The following is a 24,722-nucleotide window of genomic DNA, read 5'->3' on the forward strand; positions in this document are numbered from 1 at the left end:
TAGCTGGTCTGGTCTCCTGAAATGCAAGTATCTAGCTGGAAAGAACAACTTGTATCAGCTGGGCAGATATAATTAAAGTTTCAGGCTTAATTCATACCCAGGTGGAGACTTTGAAAGACTTAAGGGAATTTAGTGCTAATCCAAACCTAGTATCTTCCAACCGACGACATGATGGGCAGCATGGAACTGTAATTGGAAGGGCATTGGAGGGGGACTTGGAGAGATTACAGAAGAGAGAGAAGAGAGGATTAGACAAGCACAGGAATAAGTACAGCAACTTCAGAAAATTACCTAATGCAATGCAGTTCTTGTGTCTTTATGATATTCAGGATCCTAGGCTTGTCAGAGAGTACAATGCTACACACCTTTCAGTTCTGTTATAGAAATCTGCATCTGAGAATGTGAACTGTCAAAGCCTTTACAAGCTGAAGGAAGCCGCTTAGGAAGATGTAGGCAGTTCATCTGACAATGCCTCCTGTTAATCCTGCCATATATTAAATCGTCTCTCCTTATCTTCAGATCTGTCCAAGCAGGACAAATGATCAAACTTCAGGATGCCCTTCCTTACATCGTGTGGCACATGGCCTCACAGTTGTGGGGGTCCATGATCTGCCTGCACCCACAGATCTTGCTTACTGTTCAGGTAGCCTCTTTGAAAGAATTTTTTGGGAAGGTTCCCTTTAATTGACATGGCATCTTCCACTGCCTGGAAACTCCTCTTTGCCATGTTGTATAATCATTTATTCCAACAACTGCTCAGGAGCTACAGTTAGGGATTAAATCAGGCTGCAAGCACGTGCATCCTCTTGTTATGACTTTGCCTCCATCTTCTTTTCCTAATGTGCTTTCACATTATCTTTGCCTCTTCCCAGTTCTGCTTTCCTTTACTTTTATTGGGGTTTTTCTCCTTGATTCTGTCCCTCCAAAGCATTTATTTCCTATCTGATTTTGAATGGATCTGTATGCTGTTCTCTCACTGCCAGCCTTCTTGCCTCTACCTGATGATTAGCAGTCTTTTCTAACCATCATGTGAGTAGAATTTGGCATGCAGCAGAATGCTAGTCTTAAGGAGCAGATGCTGCCCGGAGGGACAGCATGGGAAATGCAGTGAAACCAGATGAAATCCAATATGACCACTTGAGATCCAAGTCAGATTTTTAAATTGAATATTGTATTGCAAGGGGGAGGAACAAAATTAATGAAGTCTGTTTCCTTTAGAATGAAGGGTAGGACATATTTTTCCAACTCTAACATTTTCCAACTGAAATGATTCTATATTTTTTCTGATTTTTCTTATAATTTTAAGGAGCAATTGCCGATGAAAAATTATATCACTCTCTTTGATCCAAGAGGGCAGACAGAAACTTAGGAACTTCTGATAGCTCCAATCAGGGAAGAAATTGAGATAGGTAATTCTGTGATATAATCCTGTTTGATGATAAAATCCTCTTGTGCTTGCACCTAGAAGGAGGCATCAGCCAGCCAGAAACAGTTCCCCTGTCCACATCACCAAACCCCAGGTAGCAGCACTGCCAGGAGAACTCTCTGGGCTTCTCTTAGCTTACACAAACTGCGACTCTCTTCTCATTGTTTGCATGCCTCCATCGTGCTTTCAAGCAAGATCCAGCAAACCATGCTTTAAATCAGATTCTTTTCCGGACTCATCTTTGTCATCTTCTTTTTCTGAGCTATGCTATGAATCTTTCAGATGTCTTAAGTGAGCACGAGCAGGCCAACACCAGGCATCCCTTGTTTCCTGACAACGTTCTACTTTTTTGCCTTTAAATGCTGCCTACATTTTATGGATGTCTTTCTGTCCCACATACACCTTCAATACACCTGATTTTATTTTTCTTTTAAATCTTTTGTGGTGATAGCACCCAAACTTTATAAGGAAAAGCAGAGTTTCCACCCCAATCCTGTCTAATAGACGTATGTTTAGGTAAGATTCCTAGGCCTGGAGTGATGGGGTGTTTTCATCAATATTGTCACATTGTACTATTCGCAATGACGTAATAGCTTGGCTAATTAAATTCTAGTAATATGCACTTACATGGCTGATCAGTACTAAAGCTATTCATTTTATATAATTTTAATCTTTAAAATGTTACAAAAGCTATTTGAAATGAGTGGCTTACTGTAAATGAATGGACAGATACCACAGTCAATAAATAAAGTGCTCATTCACCAAAGTGCTTTAGCAAGGTTATATTTTGTTAAAGATTTTGAAGCTGGACATAGTGTTGAATTGAAGCCCATCAGCCATTCCTGTCATTTATTTAGATTTGCTAAATGATTTGAAAAGAGATTCAAATGCCAGCAAAAAGGGTTGGGCAGAAGGACTACCAGGCTAGTCCTCAGCTCTCCCACTGTTGTGTTTTGGATGCCACTGAAGACAAAATGCAGTGTATCAAATTATGTGACATACCAAAACATTGCCTTTGTTTTATGTTGCTTTTAATGTGAATTGATACAGTATATGGACAGGACTTGTGTTGCCCATAACAAGATGGAACGCAACTCAGTGTATAACTCAAATGCACACTTGGATGATGCTGGTACTCGTTTGAAGAGCAACTATTTGGCTTGACATCTTCCTCAGACTTCAGCAAGTTTCCAGCAAAGTTAACAACCACTTGCTGGTGACACAGGAGAGAGGAATACACTAGATAAAACAAGTATCAGCCTAGACCATGCAACTTTTCAGGTAATGTTTATTAAACATTATCTTTGTTTCAAAGTAGTACACTGGAAGAACATCCAAATGACTTTGAAGCTTCAAGGATAATTTTTCTGTTATATTTTAACAATGTGTTTTATCACTATAGCTCGCTTTAAATTTGCTTCAAATATTAAACAGACACTGGCTGTAGTAGTTAGCTGAATTGTTTATGGGATCAAAATCAAACTAAATGTTCAGAAAATTTTCAGCAAGAGATTCCAGTTAATGAAAGCACCATTTGTGATGTGCTAAAACATGTATACACATAGGTATTGCCCCATTTATCAGACATGAGAGCTAATTACCTCATCCACTGCTATATTTCTTCCATCCTCTGCATTTCAATTCCCAATATTAACACATAGGTGGTCAAGCTGACCATTGAATAGCCTACATGAGCATGAATGCATTAAATAATTTAATGTTAGAAGAGTTTATTAAACTGCCACATTCTAATCAGCATGCGTACCTGCCTTCATTAATCTTGCACTGGTCCATGGTGTGTCTCTACAGCTGACATAGAGTGTGCTAATGTTAATAGGAGCTCTTAACAAACAGGATCAGTTAATCAAGGAAAATTTGCTATTAGCCACATGACCATGCATACTGAAATCTAATTACAATCAGATTTAACCTCTTCATTACTGTATTCATCCAAATATTTTTGTTATCACTTGTGATACTGAAGTATTTCAAACTGAGACATGATTATACTCATTTGAAATATTTACATCAACTCACTTTTATTAAGAAGGGAGACTTTCTTTTTGCTATATTTTCAATGTATAATGTTATATGTGTTATATTTATTGCCAAAAGCAAGAAGCCGAGTACCACTTCTTCTCATCCAAAACCTGGCTACAGGAAATAATTGCTAGAACGGAATGTTGAAAAATCAAGTTCAGTATTCTGGATTAATTCAGATGGAATTTAGCACTTAGTAAATTGTCAGTTAGCACTGGATATGGTGGATATAATTTAGAATATATGGGGGGTTTAGCAGCTAAAGTGTTTTAAATTCTCAAGCAACCTATTTCTTTCTGATATCAATTGAACCATATTATTTTATAACACTTGGCTATTTTCATTAGATCTTAGACTGTGATAAGCAACTAAGCTCCATCAGTGGCCGTGATTCTCTGAGTCTGTTCACAGAATGCGAGAGGTTGAATGGGACCTCTAGAGACTTAGTCTTTGCTAGAGAAAAGGTAAATGGAGATAGTTCCATTTTAGGGCTATTGATTTTTATTTATTTTATTTTATTTTTAAATGTCCTTTTTCTGTATGCAGAGAGTAGACAGCATTAGTTCAGAGCTGAGGTCAAGTCTGTTTCTTTAATTAGGAATCTACATGACATTTTGTGTGGAAGAGCAATGTATTTTGAACCATAGTAGAGGGTAGCATTCTGAACTATTTTAAATTGCTGAGAGGTTCATTTGCATGGGGAGTTCATTGACTGAGAAACACTGTATCACTGCGCCTCTGCTTCATGGTAAAAACTGTGGGTTGAATCACAGCAGTGGCACTTGCTGACTTTTGGGTAGGGACCAACCACCAGCCTTGGGGACACTCCTGAGCCCTGCATTAGTCTCTATCACTACCTGGGCTTTGTCGTCACTCCTCTCCCTTCCACTCTTCCTCACCCCTTCTCCATTCTTCCTCCTTCTCCTCCACTCTGCTGTTTAAACTGAGTAACTTATGCAAAGGAGATGATAAAGACCTGGGGTGGTTTCTTCCTCTGGGAAATCTGTTTGTTATAAACCTGGTGCAACCTGGTGCGTTCCAGTGGTAAAAAATGTTGGGGTTTTTTGTGAGCTAGGGTAAAAGTCAGCTCAAAACACAATGGTTGAGCTGAGTCCAGAAAGGGAAATGGACTTGCTAAGGCAGTTTTCTTCCTCAGTTTGCTTCCTCTCCTACTGTTCTAACACACTCTCTTTTCTCTCCTCTCTTGTCTTTGTTACCCAGTTTTATTAGGTCCACAGGGTTTTGCATTTTCTTCCTTTCAGTACTATGGTTCCATCTTTTGGCCTCTTTTCCTTCTCTCAGTTTCCTTTTGTATTTCTGTTTCTCATTTTGTTACCTTACTCTTGGGCTACTTTTCTTAACTTACTAGCACCTTTAATGCAAGGTGCTCTAAAGCACTCCTTTGAGGCTGTGTGTTTGATGGTGTTTTATGCCTGTTCTGTGAAGACTTCTCTGTTACAAGTAAGCCTTTTTATTTTTGCAACTGTAGGTTAACATTGCTTACTGTGCTTGATAGATGGAGTCTTACATCATACATAAAGCTGGGACAATCAATTAGCTGGTAAGAACAAGACTGTTTCTCCCTAACCTATCCTAGGCCTTGTAGTATCATTCTCTGTAGTGATGGTTCAGCTTCATCCTTGATGAGAACAGAGGAACCCAATCAATTGAGCTTTTTATGTGTGCCAAAGACCAGATGAGTCTTCATGTTCGCCCTGTCACAGAAGCCACTTTCTGCTAAACTATACACTTTTTAAGGAATGTGATTGCAGTTGGAACAAAAGCATGGCTGTCAACCAATGGACTATCAGTTTGCTGCAATATACACACTCTGAAGGCATCATGCACGGTATTTGTTGAATTTTGGGGAAAATGGTGCATTTTTAGGTCACTATCTAACTTACAGAGAAACAGTAGGATAAAGAGAATTTAACTACCATGAATGGGATGTAGTGGTGATAGGGTGTGGGAGAGAAGGCATTTCTTCCAACCTAGCTGTTATGTAGTTATACCAGTTGTTTTTTCAGCATATTTAATACTCTATAACATATTTAGGGACTGTATTGGTATCTGGTGCTCTCAACAAACCCAATAACATTGTCAGGGCTAAACAGAGGAATAAATAACATAGCATAACAAGAACAAGATCTGATTCTTCATTAGTAGAATATCCTTCCTCTGCTCTGCTTTCCTTTTGTACGTCTGGTGCTTTCGATTGCAATTGCTTTATAAATCTGACCACAAAGGAGAACACTGATAACTTGCTAAATGTACAAATCCAGCATGATAGAAGAATTTAATGCAATAGTATATGACTCCAATATAATGTAGTTTGGAAATGTCATATGATAATCCTACATAAAACCCTATTCATCAAAAGGCTTTTGCTGTCAGGTCATGATGATGCTTTGATTATTTTACACATTATTTACACTGGATAGAGTTAGAAGGCATATTCTATGCATGATTCAAGATGAAAAGTAATTCTTTAAAAGGGAGGGTGTATTCTTTCTACAGATGTTAATTTTGATCATAGGAAAGGGGGGAGAGCACTAATAACATTGGTCAGGACATAACAGTATTTTGAAATTACTCTTAAAAAGCCAGCGGATGTATAATGTGAAAGTATTTTTAAAAATTTAACATTACATTAAAGTAGCTGCCTGAGTTCTGTGACTGGGAATTTGTAAGCTAAAGGAGATATGACATTTGCTGTAATGAAATCAGGATGGCTAGAAAAAATGTCTGAAAAGGGCCTAGACTGGAAAGAAGAAGGACAATTCCACAAGATTTGTTGTATCATATATCATGGGGCAATACTGAGCTCACAGCAGCTGTTTAATACTGGAAATGTGTGTTTATCAGGCCAACTGAATAAACAAAATCAAAATGGAAAGGGGGAGAAATTGGACATGGAGTCCTGGTGCTGTGTGTACTGAGCATTGCTGAAAGGGACAGGGTGTCTGTAGCAAGCAGTGTATGGGGCAGAAGTCATGTATTCAGTAAGTGATCAGTGAAGGGATCTGCAGGTCTGAGAATTACAGGCAAAACCTATGAGTAATGAATCCTACACACAACATTTTCACTCTGTTTTGCCTCCCCTCCCCTCCCCTCCCCTCCCCTCCCCTCCCCTCCCCTCCCCTCCCCTCCCCTCCCCTCCCCTTCCCTTCCCTTCCCTTCCCTTCCCTTCCCTTCCCTTCCCTTCCCTTCCCTTCCCTTCCCTTCCCTTCCCTTCCCTTCCCTTCCCTTCCCTTCCCTTCCCTCATTGCATTTTAAAGAACATGGTTTTTTTGAGCAGCTCCCTGTAAGGAGCAGATGATATGTGTTGTCCTGGAAATTCACTACTGATCTGTTCGGATTCACCCATGCTCTGTGGATTCTGTTGGTTTCCACAGGAAAAGAAAAGTGCTGATGTAATTTCCCCTTACTTTTAAAGGATCTCTCCAGATTTAGTGTTTTCCTCTGTTCCTGACTTACCAAGCAAAATCCTACCTACAGGCTGATAAATATTGATGTTGTATTGAGGATGATCATTAAATCCTCTTTTTCTGTAAGGATTTAAAGTAAATATTCTTTATGTAAAAGTTCAATTTGTAATCGATATATCAGGAAACAGTGGTAAATTAAAATCATAAGCTTTTCCTTAATTATGTACAAAGGTACCAATGGTCTACTGCCACATTTTACTGAAGTAAAACACTAAAAAGTGTCTGCCACTAAATATTGATGCAGTTTTATTCCTTTTTTGTTATCACGTTTGCTGAATTTCCTACACACATCAAATAGCAGAGAAGATAAAATGGGGCATAAACAGTTTTAGAAAAGTAATGTTATAGGGAATTTGCTGAGGGAGCTGGAAGGCCAGATTAAAACATTTTCCAGACCTGCTGAGAGCTTATCTTAAAACATGACCAAGATAATTGTTTTATTTTCCTCTACTGAAACATCTGGAATAACTTCCTAAAAAGATAAGAAGTGTATGCACAAAGTGCAACTGCAGCATAGCATTACACTCCCACATAGCTTTTCATTTAATGTGTTTCAACTACCACCTGGCCAAACAGAGATGAAAATTTAGTAAAACATGTTCAAACTTGAAGAAGTGTTCAATCTTTTGCTATTCCCTACCACTCCTCACATGATTTGTCTCCTGCTTCTCTTTCTCAAGGGCTAAATGTTTCAGGGAATCACAGTTTCTAGTCAGTGGAGTAACCACAACAAAGCTCTTCTGGAAATGAAAACTACATCCAGCCTCTTCTGCTTTTATCTGTAAATGAAACACACTCTTGTAAGCCTGTATCTGTTGTTGTAGACTGTGATGTCTAAGGGAGTTAGGCACCCATTTATAAATCTCATCTTGGAAATCCCATCTGAAGAGAATTCTTTCCTTACTCTTTGCGATTATATGGCATTAGAAGATAAAAGTGTTTTCACTGGGATAACTTATTTGTAGCTGAGCTTTCCATTAATGAGATTATGCTCAGTTTTCTACACTGCCTGTGATTTATAGACTGTAGACATAAGTGCATACAGTTTGAAAATATAGAAATACTTGTATTCAAAATAAATGATAATATTTTTCAGATTAATGGCAAACTGTGAGATGCTCAGAAGGTGCTTTTTGGATAGAAAGCTCTATCAGGCCCTTTTGCAACAATATGACACAGTGCTGTTGATACCAAATACATCTGGAATCAGGACTGGGATACTTTGCTGAGTAGTTCATGATCAGCTCCAGGCATCCCTTCTAGGAAAAGCATATGAGAATGATGCAAGGCTTGCAAAAACACACTTGTTAATTCCTAACAAAAGGAAAAAGGTAGCCAATTGTAGTGAATATGTGTGTGACACAGAGAGATAACTCACAGCTTCTTGATGCTGCAAACCTAACTGCACAAATTCTGGTAGCAATAGATGTACAAGGTTGTGGAAACCAATGCCAGTTTCTGAGCTATTCTGTTAGAATATCCTTATTCTGCTAAAATTTAAAAATCAAAGCTGAAGTATTTCTTATTGGGTGATCTGATCACTTCTGCTCCTTCAAAAAGAAAGACATGCCAGGAGCAATATAATGTCTTATGTCCAGCTGGAATTTACCACCAGAATCGTTTTAAAGTTTTTTCTTGGAATAAATGCAGTTTCTGTGACTGCCTCCTCATCTCCTGAAACACTGCAAAGAAGAAATGAGTGAATGAGCCCAGAAGGCATACTTCAGCATCTTCTCCCCCAACCTTTTTATTCACCATTGGAAAGTTCTAATTTAATGATAACAACAAATTCTACAGGCTTACTTTTTTTTTTGGTAGAGTAGTTTGTCAAGAACTGCTCAATATTTTAAGTCAGAATATTTATTTGCATTTCAAATATTTTCAAAGCAATGTTTCAACATTTTCAAAATATAATTATTTCATTATGATTTGAAATAACTTTCTATTTTAAGAAAATCAGTTGCCTGAGACAAAACAAACTACCCCTTTATTGTTGAAATGCTATGTAAAACTTGCATGTGGTCTGAACCAACCATTTGACTTTTTGGTTTGCTGAGCATTTTACTTTTTATTTGATTTCAGGTTATTCCAAAATGAATCCCCCCTCATCCCCCCTTTTCCTGGAATTGCAAGTGAGTCTTATTTTAACTGTAGATCACCATCTTATCTATTAGAAAGAAACAAAGAGAAGAAAAATACAGTGATCAGGCACGCTGGAGTTACCAAGGCTAGCAATTGTTCATAGAAGTGTGTTTCAGAGAGTCAAAGACAGACATTTAAATCCCATTTCAGGTTATGTGATCTACAGATCTCAAAGGCAGGAAAGCTCTGCCTTGACTCAGGGTTTTTCTGAAAGCTCATTCCTGGATCCAAGTAAAGTTTTGACATGATTATAATTCAATCAGACGATAATGGTCCCATCTGGCAATAGAATAGCAAGTCAGCCGAGACTGATGAAGGTGACATTTTACCTTCTCCAAATTCTTCATTCAAGAGCTCAAAGGACCTATAAATTTGATATCCAGCTCTTCCTCCTCACTTCCTGGCAGAATGTCCAATTTTCAGTCCTTTCCTTTTCCCTTTTTCTTGCTGAGACTATTCATCTCCTGATGAATGTCATAAAATCTTACTTATTTCCTCACTCTTCATAATCCAGTAACTTTTCCCACCTTAAGTTGGCAACATGACAGCCACTTATCTGTGCTTTGACTTTTTAAGTGTTGACTTTTCTTACTTAGATTCCCTAACTAGAGAAGGAATTCCGTGTGAGCTTGGATGTGTCTATACCGTTTCTGCAGCCCTTTCCACCAGAATGAGGAAAGCATAACAAAGGCAGCTATGCTTTTTTAATACCGATGCAGACTTTCCCAGAGGTAGCCTAAATGCCATTACTTGGCATTGCGTTGTTTAGACTGGCATTTAGTACCTGAATACATTAGTACCTTGTGCTTAATTAAAGTAAACTGTGATTAAAAGTCTGATGATGCTTCCTAATTCAATACCAAGGTCTATACTCACAAGATGAGACTGTAACTGCAGATTGTTTTTCTCAGGAGTGAGGTTTGCGTGTGAAGTTCCTTGTCTGTGCCATTTGCTGCTTTCTGCCATTTTGGGTGTGCGCATACCTCTGTCAGTAAGTAAGCTGTAAGCCTTAGGGAGGAGAAGGCAGTGAGGGAGAGAGGATTTTAATCCAAACCGTTTTGGTATCTCTGTCATAGATCATCCCCTTCCCTTCTAAACGACTGCCAGTGTAAACATGAGGGTGTGTGCATATAGGAGCGGGAAGAGGCAGGAGGAGTATGTTAGGGAAGGGCCAGGAACCTCCTAAACTGGCTTCATCACTGACTAAACTGATACCGTGGAAGGATAATATATGGTAGAGAAGGATGCAGTATTTATGATCCTTAGCTTATTTTGCTGTAGGAATGTTCCGTGCAGGATTCTTGTGTTGTTGGTCATCGTCCACCCAAATGATACGTGCCTGAAGACAACAACTACATCAATCTGTAGTACTCTGCAAATTTCCCTAAGAATTTTTCAACAAGCTCTCCTAGGCTTTATTTTCTGTGCGCTGGCAGCAACAAACATTGCAGCAGGTTTTTCTGTCTGACACCTCTCGCTCGTCCTGATCACTATATTTATCGACACACAGATTTGTTTTTTCAAATCTCAACTTCAATCATACTCATTTTATCATCTCTGAAGATTGTTTGGCACTAATCTTGGTTTGGTTTGGTTTGGGTTTTTGTTTTAATGATGCTTCAACAGAGATCATTGAGTTTCAAAAAAATAAACATCCCTTCCAGCCTATCCAGAAAAACACATTGGAACCTAACAGAATAAACCTCCATCTTGTAGGGTCATTTGATGTATAAACAAAACATGTACTCAGTCCATACTTTTCTGGAACTTATCTTTACTTCTAACATCCATCCTCTGCCAGATTTTGTCATCCTCATTTTACTGAATGGTATTTTATTCCTTCAGTCATCTATACATCCTAACAGAACTATGAAAGAGCATGAGTTTCTGTGCTGTGCATATGTGTAAAAGAATTTGACCCACAGTGCTATTGGTTTGTTGCTGCCAATATTGTTGGGGTTTTTTCCTCTTTTAGTGCCTATTGAGTCAATATAACCTCATAGACTTTTAACATTTTTGACGTATGAAATACTTCTAATCCTACTTATTTTATATTAACATCATACAACGAAACTTGATTTTTTTTCTAAGCAAAATATTGTAAAGACATTTTTAGTGTTGAGTCAGCAGCTCTGAAATACTGAAAAAAAAATTTAGCAGCATTTCTTCATTTGGTCTGTAGTCCTATCTCACTGTATCTGATACTCTAGATAGGGGAGGAGGTATTTGAAATGGATTGGGAGATTCTCTTTTGTCTGCCCTTTGTAAAGATTGTTTTTGGGAAGGGAGGAGGATGAGTGCTTAGTCTGTGGGGTTGCATGTTCTACATTCCTACTCCTTCAAACTTTAGGAGATTGCTATAAAGATTGCCCTCCCTGTGCTTGGTCTTGTTCCCACACTCCTGCTGTTGACACCATCATCTGCCTAGTCCCAGACTCTCCCTTATCTGCAGCAAAATGCAAATCTTGTTCAAATGATGATAGTGATCTCTCACCAAGTAATAGCTATTTTGTTGCAAACCATCAGTCATGTATCCCTTGTGCCCAGCATTGTCACCAGATACAAAGAGTAGGCAGGTCAAAGCAGCTCTCTTAGAACTGAGACATTAGGTCAAGCCCAACACTGAAAACCTGGGTTCAGTAAATGTTGTCTGAAAGTAAATTGACATTTCCCCACTTAGAAACCTTCATTTTATGTGTGCATCAGAGAAAATGTGGGGGAGAATAGAGAATTTGTCCAAAAAGCAATATTAGGAACAACATATCCACCGATGCAACTCTCTTCCTAACACTAACTTTCCTAGCAGCTACTTAATGTCATTCCAGGAGCAGCAGGACAATGTTTGCTGGGCACATCCTTCCGCCTGGTCTTCTCCTGTGCCACCTGCAGGGAGTGCTGGGCAGCAGATAGCCCAGGCCCAGCTGCCCGGGCCGCGGGCAGGGTGCTCTGTTTCTCGCTCCCTACAGTGCAGCCTACTTTTCTTCTTTGACTTCTGCCCACTCCTGCTGCCTTGCATTCAGGGTTATTAAGAATAGCAGATGTCCTCAGTGGAATTCACTGGGCTCTTCTGCAATCCTCTGAGATGTCAGTAAGGACATTCCCCACCCCCCATCAAAAAGCATCGCTCTGTCTCCTACCACTACAAATCCCTCAATGTAGGCTAGATCTGTCTGCTAAGTCTTCTCAATAGAACAAAGAGGCTCACTGGAGAGAACAAGTTTTAGAGTCGTGCAACTTGTGGTTGCCAAAATCTAATTGCAGCCTATTTTCCCCCCCCCTCTCTTCACAGTTTGTTTCCCTGTCTAGCCAGTTCTGAGTCTGTGCAATTTTATATTTGCTTTTTGTGTTGCTGACAGGGGGGTGGACAGAAAGAGAATGCAAATGGAGGTCTTCTTAGAGCATCTTCCCAAAGAGAGCTTCTGCCATTCTGGAAAAATACTTTATGCAAACAAAGAAGATCTGTGGTTGCTTGTCTCTGTTCAATATCGAGTAAAGTGGGGCCCTTTAGAGCTTGAAGCCATAGAGCCTATCTATCCCAGCCAAAACCAGCACAACTTTCCATCTACTGATGGTTTTATTCTGCTTCTTTATGCTGAATTTAACCAATGTGGCTGCATTTCAATAATCTGTAATGACAAAAACACCATCTAAAATATTCCTTACAAATAATCAGATATAAATTTAGGCCCATAAATATAAGGGAAAAACCACCGCTTTCTGCAGATGGGAATCTATTTCCCATTTGGTAACGGCTTATTCAATATCAGCTGATCCATTCACCTGCAATGGGTTGTTGTTTTAGTTTACAAGGTTTTTGAAAGAACACTGTTATCATACAGTCTTTTAAAATAATACCAGTAATACTATACCATTAGCTGAGAGAAGAATCCCATGATTATGAGATCTATTCCTGCCCAAAGGCAGCCAGCCATATTTATAAATTGGTGTGATCTCCTTGCTAGTAGTTGTTCAGGTTTGCCTTGACTTACCAGTCTCAGTAGTAAGTAAGTAAGTGGACTGGTAATTTAGCTTCTTTCTAATTTCTGACCATCTTGACCTCTACACTTTCTTTTTACATTATCGAGCTAGCATGGTATTTTGTATGCACTAAATAATACAGACAATAATTGTGTATCTGTATTAAAATAGGGAGACGTTAGGAGTTTTTTATATAATTTTATTACTTTCTTCCACTGTGCGTCAAAGTTCCACACAGAGTGCCTGTTTTTACTTAGGATTTTTTTCTTTTTATTAACCAGAACTTTTCAACCTTGTGTGATCTCTTTACAATTCCCTTTAGAATACATAATTGTGCTCGATCAATTTGTTAAAGGCTTTTGAAGTGTTAAAAAAGCTGCATTAAAATTATTTTCTTTCAGGTTTTATGTTAATGAACATAGGTGCTATTCAAAGCAAAGTCAGTGTGTCAAGGGAACTTTAACTAAAGTTATTCATACATAAACTAAAAAAGGAAACATCTTTAGTGGAGGAAAATACATTTAATAAGTAAGTGCAGCACACAATTCCTCCTTTCAAAAATGTCAGTTCATATTGAACCTCCATTCTAGATATCTTACAATTACTTTGTCAACAGAAGGTAGAGTAGTGATGGATGATACATTGGTTCTTGAAACCAAACTTTCTGTGAGTTACTTAGGCTGAAACTAAGTGCTTTTACATTCCAGTCTTATTGATGATAGTGGTTTTATATTTATCACCCTGTCATTTCAGTTGACTGTATCAGCCTCTTCAGTGCAGGAATATGGACACTAATGGAGGTGTGTCCTTAGTGCTCTAAAGGGTCACAGATTCATTCCACTAACACGTTCACAGCCCTGTTATAAGCTCAGAAATTGTTTTGCCATTTTAAACAGTAATCCGCAGCTGTAGGTGTATGAGGCCTGTGAAAAACGGTTTCTTACCAGTCTTTTTAGACCATGCTACCTGTTTGACACTGAATATGCTTCTTTCAACTTTCACTAATATAATGTTACTGTTTTGCAACCTGCCCTATAATACTCAGAATTCTACCAGGGCCTTGGGAGTCCAGGATCAGATTGCAACATTTATTTATAAGAAATTCTGTCAAGAATCAATAATAGTCTTGGGTCTCAAGTTCCTTCTTTAATAATACTTTGATATGATTTGTCACAAGCTAGCCCACAGTATCCACCAGATTTTATTACTTAGCTTGCAGCACAGTCTCTCATCTTTGAGTCATGAGATCAGCCATGGGGAGACCTTTAAAAAGCTATATTCTTTACTGTTTGGTTATTACAGAAAGTCTATATTACTCAATAATATCTTTTATAAGGTGTGCTGTCACATCTTCACATAGATGTTTAACCTCGATGTAGATATACTGAATGCCTGGAGGCCATTTTAGTGACATGGACATTGTTTTTCATGATTGGATGCCAAATGTATCAACAAAAACAACAGAAGTTGGGCCTTATTTTCACAGCTTGGTAGTTCTGACTGAATCTCATACTAACTGTCGATAGCAACTAAGATTTTATTTAGAGTGTAGAGTGTAACATTTTTATTACTTGAAAGTAGTAGAAATTCTGTGAAAGCAATTTAGATTACTTTCCACTGTAATATCAGTTCCTTAGGTTCTACTGTGTATCTCAATAAACAAGACCCTACTGTGTCACTCGCATATTGTGGTTCTAAATATATGAGATTTAACTCAGACCTGAAATTCAGATAGTTACAGTTGCCATTTACTTTTATAGGCAGTTTACAAAATGAATTATATATATTGTTGACTTAAGGCACAATATGCGTGATTCCATGAAATTTTCAGTGAAGTTTGTTAAAAAGTGCTCTGAGTGAATACAACCTAATCAGCCTGTGAAATTCAGATCCTCCTCTTCCATTTTTGTGAAATTAAGAACTGAGGATTCATAGAAGACGACAGAGGTTTGCTCTGTGTATCTTGTGTGTCATCAGTCACGCACATGAGTAGTACCAGTAAAACACATAATAGAGACATGTTTTCATAAATCAAGTTTTTTCCAAATATGTATTTTGAAAAAATTACATGCTTATAATTTTAAAGGTATTAATTCCTAAAGATTTCCTGTTAATAATAGGAATTGGTTATTGTGTAGTTCTCTGTATTTGAAGGTTCTTTCAATTTGCTATGTAGCCATGTTGTTAGCAGAGAAGGAAACCTTTAATTAGGGTACTGTTGAAAATTGAGTTAAGTTTTTTTGGGCCAGGCAAGTTTTCTTCAGGATAGAAGCATGCATGTTTTTCAGTACTGCTCATAGTGAGTATCTTAGAAAGAAGTCAGTGTGGTGATTTAATTGTAAGAGATTATATCTCCCTGGTTTATCATTTCTTAAAACCTGTCCCAGTAAAACTTATAAAGCAGGTAGGTCTTTGTGAAAACCAGTCCTCATGTATAATAAAGTTACATGGCCTGTTTTAGCTCAGAGCTAAGAATACAAAACTATTAATAAATCCATAGACAGTTTTAATACACATATTGCAAAACAAAAATAACTCTAAATTCTTTGCTAAGAGTGCATAGTAAATTTTGAATTACAGAAAGGCAATCTTGAATTGATTCTAGAAATTTCCTATGCTTTATTTTGGAAATGTGACATTTTCATGGACTAAAGTAATTCCAAGACTAAAAATGCATGTTGGTTAGACAAAGATTTTTACCCATGAAAAGCTACTAAGATTCTTTCCTTAATGAGAATTGAATTGATAACTGGAGATATTTCCTTCAAAAGTCTTTGCAAGTTATCCTAAAACGGTGTTTAGTACTAGATGTAATCTAAAATGTAGTAATTCCATAATACCCGAAACACTGTATTAATTTCACAAATTGTTCCAATTTCTGCCAAGAGCCTTGGAAAAGAAGTCCTCAGGAAATATAGCAATGTGTAGTATTCAGGTGTAGTGTTCATTTTCAGGCACCCTAGTCAATTAATTTTGAAACATTTAAAAGATTATTGTCTAATTATGTCTCTGATATTTGATTTATATTGAATGGATGAACTAGAAAGACGAAAAATATCTTTTCCAATGGATATTTTGGAAAAGTTAATGTATCTGGTACCACCAGGGAGGAGCCGCACACACAAATATACATATAAAAAAACCAACTAGTGAAGCAATTTTACTTACCTTTTATAGTTTTAGAGCCATGTGTAACATAGTCTAACTTTCAAATATCTGAATAATCTACCTGCAGGTAGCATTGACTTAAGCAAGAAAAGATATTAAAAAAAAAGACATTGAAGAAGAAGCCCGGAGAAGCCTATAGTAAAAAAGAAATGGTATGAATTAGATCTGGACTTGAAGACTTCCTATGTAAAATAAAGGAGAAAAAAAAAATCAGGAAAGCTGTGGAGCTTATCAAAGAAAAAAAGAGTTAGAGGTGGGTATTTCAACATTAAAATTAGAAACAGGCAGTGGAAACCTGGCTTCCTGCCTAAATTTCATAAACTAACCTGTGCTCTAAATTTATGAGAAACAGACAACATGTTAGCCCTAGACCTATCTTTTCTAGCTTGACCTCAGCCCACGGGTAGAATCTGTCTCATCAGAACAATTCATTCATGCCCTGCTCTTTTCCTTAGAGCTGTTATTGGCCTCCCTGAGGAATGTAAGGAAAGATGCTGATCACATGACCAAAATGCAGATGTGACTTATCATACGACCTGATTTATATCTGCCACATCCCTGCTTAGCAGGTATTTGGTTTTTTCAACAGCCTGCTCTATACACGTGTGAACAGAAAGGCCATTTAGCTGACCTTCAGCGCCTGCAGAAAAGGATGAGCTATTCGATGCACCTAGAAAGCTTCCCCTTCCCATCAGAAAAGATTGTTCTTTTCCAACATGCCTGTCAGCTCTGCCAAACTTGGTTTTCATTGTGCTCAAGTTTCCTGCAGTGTATTGACTATCCCTCTAACAAAAGCATGACACATGCTTATTTTTTGCGTATCTTTAGATAGTGCATTAATAAGCAAGAAGGAATAAAATAAAGAACGCACCGGTTTTAGCTTATTAATAGTATAAATGTATAGTGGATATGTGCATAATTTTTAGAGCTAGTAGCAGAGCCAATCTTTTCAAGATCCTTCATTGTTACTGGTTCTGGAGACTCTTACCAAGGTACTCACTCTAATGTACAAACCTGATCAGACTAACTCAGATTCTGTATGTCTTTTTTCCTTGAGCCTTGTGATTTAATGGTCAATCCTGACAAGCCATTGGCTATTTCCATAGTCAGTTAACTCTAACATAATAACAGGTTCTGTAAAATCCCTCAAAATTCAAAGCAAAACAACATGCATGGATACTAATTGTGTAAGCTTGATGATTCTGTGAAATTTATTGTTTAGAGGCACCATTAGTTTTATTGGTAGCAGGCCAACTGTGGCAGAGGTCTATTTAGCGTGTGATAGGAAAGCAGAGGAAAGTGTTAACTTGGGTTTTGATCTTATCAGCTTCAATCACTTCCATAAATCTGTGTTCTAGAAATGCATCTAAGTTTGTCCTAACTTTCCTGGGAAGCCCATATTTCCCTCTAGTCCCATCAAAGTTCACTTTATTAACCCAGGAGTTATAGGTTTCAGCAGAAATAAATTCTTTTAGCAGCAACAAAATGTTCTTGTCAGGCTTTCCACCAGATTCTCTGAAAATCTCATTCTTTTGTGTGGGAGCCACATTTTGTATGCTTACCTCTGGCAGCTGCTCTTCTGTAGTACATTTGCCATCTCCTGCACCCACATCCAGACCGGTAATACTTGTGTATTCATCAACCTGTGTTTGTATTCACATCACCTCACCTGGGCATATAATTCACAGAGGCCGAAAGAAATGGTTGCCATTTTTTTGAACAGAACTAGGACACACACAAAAAGCAGAGGAAAAGACAGGTTTTATACTCCTGACCATTTGCAAGAATACTGAATGGTGAGGGAGAAAATAAAACTGGATTTACCATTGAAGAAGAATCCTAAATCCTGCATACTCATCCTTGGCTTTCAATTGAGCAGAATAAACAATCACATTTTAGATAATGGCTTGTTTGCAGTTCTGTTCCAGTTACGCCTCATGGAAGTATTCTTCTCTTGCTTAGAAGCAGAAAAATCCTCTTCAGCAGTTGTTTGATTTGCTGCTTTAGCAAATTTACCTGAATTTGCCAGATCTGTTGACTAATCTATTTGATGTTTTCTTAGGAATCTGGATGTTGCCTACGTTATGTTTATAAAGGTTACACATATATCTCTGTAGTTGTTATACGGCTTCTAAAGGGCCACTTCAGAGTTAGATCAGCTGTTCTGGCCTTAGATCTGAAGAACAGCATCAGTTAACAGGTTTTGACACTCTCGGTAACAGGCACTGGCTCATAGTTTTTGAATATTTACTTTCTTTAATCTGAACCACAGAACTGCTTGATCACGAGGTGAGAGTTAGGCCAGGATTGCAGGGAGACACTTTCAAATTAAGAATTTGAAAAGAATTAGAAGATAATCCTCTGCTGAGCATCTGCTCCCCCACAGAACAAAGCAGGGGAGAGAAAAGACACCAAAACAAGGAAACTTAATTTGAGCTGTTTAATCTCCTGAAACTAAGTATAGATATGTCTTTAGTCCTTTTTTTTATTTCTAGGCCTTTCTTTTTTCTTCTGTGACATTCCTGTAGCCGATTCCATTTCTCCCCCTGAACATCGTGACATCATGATGGTCACAGAGGGAATGGATGGGCACATCTACACTGCACTGTGCTGTAGAAAGCAATATAGCTATAGCAGCATGGAGCTGTGTACTTACAGGGCTGGATTCCCTCCAGAAGGTAAGAGGGCTCATTTCAATTTAGCTCCAGGACCTATATATTCCTTTGGACTGTTCTATGACAGAAGATAAACCTAGCACACCCCGCTGGGATTAACATGGTTGATAATCAGGCATTTCTGTAACATTATCAGCTCAATCTAAAAGTTTCATTGTAGGAACTAGAAGATTTGTGAGTTCAAGTTGGAAAGAGGAGAGACGGGGAAGAAATGAAAAGGACAGTGTCATCTCAGCTACATCTACAACTGTGAGTACTTGGGAAGTGAATTCAATGCACTGAGTTTGACCTGAAATGAAGATTATCCTTGTGCTTACTGGGACCCTGCTGCGCGATGACTTTGCATTAGGTTGTTCACCATAGAGCAAAACATGGCAATTCTTAACTCCTCCTGAAAGGAAATCACTGTATTAGGATGCTAGGAGCACAGCACTGGAATTTGCACTTCCAGTAACTCATTCATTAGCACTGAACATCCAAAGAAGGAACACGCTCACTGCACGCTGACAAACTCAGACCATTTGGCAGGTTCTGAGGCTTTTCGCAGGTTGGCATTGTGACACGGGCTGAGATTTTAACCTTGCCCACAACATTAATAACATTTAAATTGAAAGAATACATACTCCAAGCAGGGCATGTTCCCAAGTTTGTGCCAAGATCTAAGCCATGCTGCACCTCAGGACTGAGCACTGGAGTGCTTATTAATTTTTCCCTGTAATTCTTAATAAAATTGTATTGCAGCATGCAAGCAACAAGGGCCTCTTTGATAATTTACCCTCTGCAAGTTCAGATCCATGTTAGTGAAGGGAACTGTCTGTCTTATATTTCAAAAGTAATGAATTCAAATTCTGTTGGGATTGTAATTTTATTAGAAATTCTGCATATCTTCTCTTGTTATTATTTCTGGGTCAAATGGATCATTATATTGATTGATCAACACTTAATTTGTTATTATCCATAAGTACTGAGCAAATAATGAAAATATCTTGTCATTTTGTTAAAGAATGAACAAAAGAGACAGTATAAGGTTACTTTTTAAATTAATTTTTTGCATACATGTAGATCAAGTTTGTATATCTCTGGAGCTTTGGCTGGCCACTCAAACATCTGGTAGGAAAAACTGAGTAGTAAAATAATTCAAATATATATATACACACACATATATATATATAGTAAAGCCTGCATTTTTACCAGTGTTCACTGTAAAAATAAACAACATGCAGGGCAGTAGGGTTTATGACAATGCCGTAAGTTAATGATCTTGAGCACAGCAACAAACTTTTGATGTTGCCATACTAATCAGGCATTTCTGTAGCATAATGAGCTCAATCTAAAAATCAAAAATCATGCAGCTCCATTCTAAGAACTGGTACTTTCTAGCTGGAAAGAGAAGAGAGACTGGGAATTTAGTTACATTTATTTATATTTATTGATTTATGGTACTTCCTTTCTTTAGAGTTACAACTGATTTTCCTGGCTTCGTTAAGCATATTTTCTCATCACTTCCACTAACTGACATCCCATACAATGTAAAAGAGAGAGAAGCACTGAAACACATCATTCAGTACATGTAATGTACGTGTACATATATATTATACCATTAGTTATAAGTCTTGAGGGAAAGACACTGGACCTTTCATGTTTCTGAAAATGGGACCATTTTTCCCAGTGTGAGTAACCAGCATCTACCTTTAAGAAAACCTATACATTAATCGTTCTGTGTCTCAGCTTGCCTAACTACTGCCTATAGTAGGAATACTCTTACCATGATACAAAGCAGAACTGACAAGAAAAAGACATGCTTTGTTCTGTCACAGTCATCTTACGTGGACCAGTTAGAGGCATTAAAGATTAAAATTACTGTTTTATATATTGTGTCGATAATGCGGTAAGTATCAGGCATATCAATACATATCATGTATTTTTTTCTACTGAGCAGGTCTATGACCATGCTCAAATTATACCACAATGGGTTGTTCATGAACAGCAGCACCAATAAATGTAGTGGGTTTGCACATCGTATCCCAAGTACCTATACCTCTGCACCAAAACAACTCACTGTTCCTCTCTGAGTGTATTCGATGATGTGTTTGCACATGGAACTTATAATTACTTCATACGTCTCATAAATCCCTCCACAGTATCCTTGACTAATTACAAGCGGGCAAGCTACCGTGTTATGGTTGGCGCTGAACTACCTGCAGACCAGCCAGCTGAGAGGCCAATAGTCAACAGAACTGTTACATTCTCAGTTGAAATCTTTCTTCCATGGAAGCACTAATTTGGCTCTTTCTTTACTACCCAGGTGCCAGTTTTTGTGAAACTTAAGGCAGACTTTAGTTTCTATAATTTTGCCCCCTGCTTAAAGGAGGGAAACTGACAGATGGACGAAACAGCAAACAGTGCAATGTTATGTATTTTATCCTTTGAAAACCAGGCTATAATGATATATAAAACTTCACTCACAAAGTTATGAAATACCTTATAAATATGAAATATTGTATAAATATGAAATATTGTATAAATATAAAAGGTGAAACTGATTTATGCCAATAATCTCTTCAAGCACTAATGTTTATCTAATGGATTCAGCTACCAAAAATTATTGCATATACTACAGAAAGCATTATAATTTGGGATTCACCTGTGCCATTATATCAAAGCTAAAATTATTCCATGAGACTTTGGAACATTCCATGTTGGTTGATACTACGTGCTTTTAACTAAAAGCTTCTCCTTTCACTTTACATCAACAGAAGTGGAACAATTAATGCTTCAAAATACAAGAGAGGCTTTTGTTCTTGTTTAAATTTTTGTACCTTAGCTTGAAAGGTATCTTGAGCTCCTTTGAAGTTTTCCTTTAATATACTGCACCCAAACCACTTCTTTATAAGAGCCTCATTTAACTTTTACATTTTAAAGATCTTTCAATGCAAGCCCAAATGTAACAAAAGAAAGTGATAATTGTTGAAACAGGCAGAGTTGTTGAATAGTGTAGACACTGAATCTTATGGAAGCCACATCCTGGAAGCATCTTGTGCAACTCTGGCTCTGGTGTATAGCTGGCAGGTAGGTCACATCGCATAGAATTTGCTTCATGCTCTAGACTAATGTTTTCTTGAATTATTAATCAAGTTTAATAATTCACAGAGACCCCAGTTCCACAGAGCTTGTGTGGCCCCTTGCAGAGAGCCCCACTTGCTGCTAGTGGCATTCCCTCAGTGGTCTGCTTGTGCAGTTCTCAGACACGGGCTTAAATGCCAATTCCCTGTGAAGTCAGTGGTCAGACTTCTATAGATTTCACTGGGCATTGGATTGGACTGTATACTCTTTGATAAAGGACTGAGTTTTCTCCTCTCTGCATTTGAAACCAGCTACTACCCAGCTGATAGTAACAAGAACAACTGAAATGCTGATTTCAGATTTTGGTGAAGCCACTTAGGACTGCAGGCAGAAGGTCAACACAGTCAGCACTGAGGAGTACAGGATTGTTTGCAATTAATCCCAACACTGCCCTGGCACTCCCAGTGACTATATAGTGGTATTCCTGCCCAACAGCCAAGCAGAGTATTGAGTAGAGCCTGCAGAAGTTCTGAATATTTTCATACCCCTATTTAATTCCCTGAATTCCTTCCGAGTAATTCCTGATATAGTCAGTGTACAGTGTATTTAATTTTCTGTATTAGAAATTTGCCATTTCAGATTTCTGATGACTGCCTGGCTTTGAGGCTCTGGTGCTGTCATCAGACTCCATCATGAGTGAGCAAATGTTGATGTCATACTGTAGTTTATGAGCCACAAGCTCATCATGCCTATATTTCTGCTTGGTTTTGTGCTTCTACCAGTGGTGTGGGAACTCACACAACATTTCAGACCTTTGAAAGTCTAATTCTCATGCACCATACTTTTTTTTTTTTTTCCTTCTGAACTGGGGCAGATGTCCCTTTCTGTAATAATTTAATTAACACTTTGGAATAATGATGCATTAATTAATGCCAGATTACAATGGAAATGCTACAGAATTACACTTTATATCAACATTAATTCAAAATGAGTTCCTCCTGGATAATATTTCTTACAGAGAATACAAAAAGAGATAATACTAATTAGGCCATCAATTTAAATTTACCATAATTTCAATCCATGTCACTTATCTGTTCTCTAACACAAAACCTTCTGTTCTACCATACACTTTTTGCTGCATTGGTATCAGTATGGCAGCCAGACTGGGAGTCATTTCCCAATGTGCATTCTGATTCATTATAGCACACTCCTATACTATAATCCTGGTTTTGGTGCATGCGTTGTGAAGGATTGAACTTTACAAATCAGGTATAGGCTTAATAATGTTCTGACATAGATCTTCTGTGGGTGGAGAAACTTCACTGGCAAAAAAATGCCCTCACCAGAGGCACAGGATTTTGTGTCGTGCATGGCACATTATTAGACTGTAGCACACAGTTCAGGTTATTCTAATTCTTCCTGGCATGGCCCAAATTTGCTGCTGCAAATGAAACATCTGCAAAGCCATTCTTTTGTGAGCATTATTATTTTAACTGCCTCATGCCAGAATGTGAGACAAATAAGCAACCAAGGTTTCTCTTCCCAAGTAGTTTCAATCTCAGTAGTATGTTCCCACTTCCGAGAATAAAATGGTTTATTTAAAGCACATCTGATCTCACTTGCACTTTGGTGCTTTTTTCTTTATGGCCATCACCTAGATGCTGCCTCGTGTACAGGCAAGAAAAGAGGATTAAAAGATAATTCTGAAATGCAAAGCATAAAAAAATTTATCGGAGATGATTCAATTTCAATGAACATCCAACAAAGCTGTGCTTTGCTCTCTGTCTCCCCTCCAGACTCTCTGGCAGTCTGTGTGGAACCTGCTGGGTCACCAGAATTTCAGGCTCCTTGCTCTTCAGCAACCAACAGAGAGTCAAGTCAGTGGAGGCCAGTCAGGCTGGCTTGCAAGCACTGGTGTTCATTTGGAGTTCCCAAGGTGTACAGGGTGTTAGCTGCATTTCAGTCCAAAATATGTAATGAAAAGTAGTTGGGGACCTGGAAGTCTTGGCTGTACCAGCACGCTCGGAATCTGAGAGTTCTTCACCCACTGTGAAGGACTTTTTTTTGGAAATTACAAAAAGAAATGTTTTGATTTTCCAGAATGCAATTTTTCAGAATTTGCTGCATGATGACTTTTAACTTGTTTGGGGATTTTTATTCCAAATACAAACAACACCAAATTTTGAAATTCCCTGTGAAACAGACCCTTTGCACAGCTCTAGCTGCTTTCTTCAAACACTGAACTATCCTTTACAGAAGTATTTTGCTCAGTAGATTTTAATTGTATGCTTTTATACTAGCCATTTGCACTAATTTTATTGTATAAAATGGAATTGTTTAGTTCAGCACAGAAAATGCTGATGCCTTTGTAGAATGTTTTCACCAACAAGGGGATTTCAGGAAGCATTGGCCACTCAGCAGATCAGATCAGGAGAGAGTAGCTGTGAGAAATTATGGAGTAGTGACAGAGTTCAGAGAAAACAAAACCCCACATAGATGGTCCTGCTTTATAGAAAAATATTTCAGCCTGGATAATAGCTCAGGGAATTCTTTTGCTGGCACATTGTGTATCTTCCAGAGGGGGCCATTCTTTTTTTATAGACATTTTGAGTGAAATGTATGTCACGTAAAGAACAAGCAACTTGTACCCAGTTAAATGACATTAGCCTTAAAACAGGAGTTATGTGGGATTTGGCCATCACAAGTCTACACAGTATTCTGCACCAGAATGAATTTCACACA

At 38.0% G+C, this 24,722-nt stretch overlaps 1 long non-coding RNA gene across 1 annotated transcript in view; it reads left to right on the plus strand.

The window, feature by feature from the left end:
* The first annotated feature begins 19,077 nt into the window (after positions 1–19,077).
* LOC129209445 (uncharacterized) overlaps positions 19,078–24,722 on the plus strand; it is a 121,887-nt gene continuing 116,242 nt past the window's right edge. Inside the window, exon 1 of the long non-coding RNA XR_008578080.1 lies at positions 19,078–19,166. This is a non-coding gene — a long non-coding RNA (uncharacterized LOC129209445). The remainder of the gene's footprint in view (positions 19,167–24,722) is intronic.

The sequence above is a fragment of the Grus americana genome, chromosome 8 (genome assembly GCF_028858705.1).
Source record: "Grus americana isolate bGruAme1 chromosome 8, bGruAme1.mat, whole genome shotgun sequence".
Classification (NCBI taxonomy): domain Eukaryota; kingdom Metazoa; phylum Chordata; class Aves; order Gruiformes; family Gruidae; genus Grus; species Grus americana.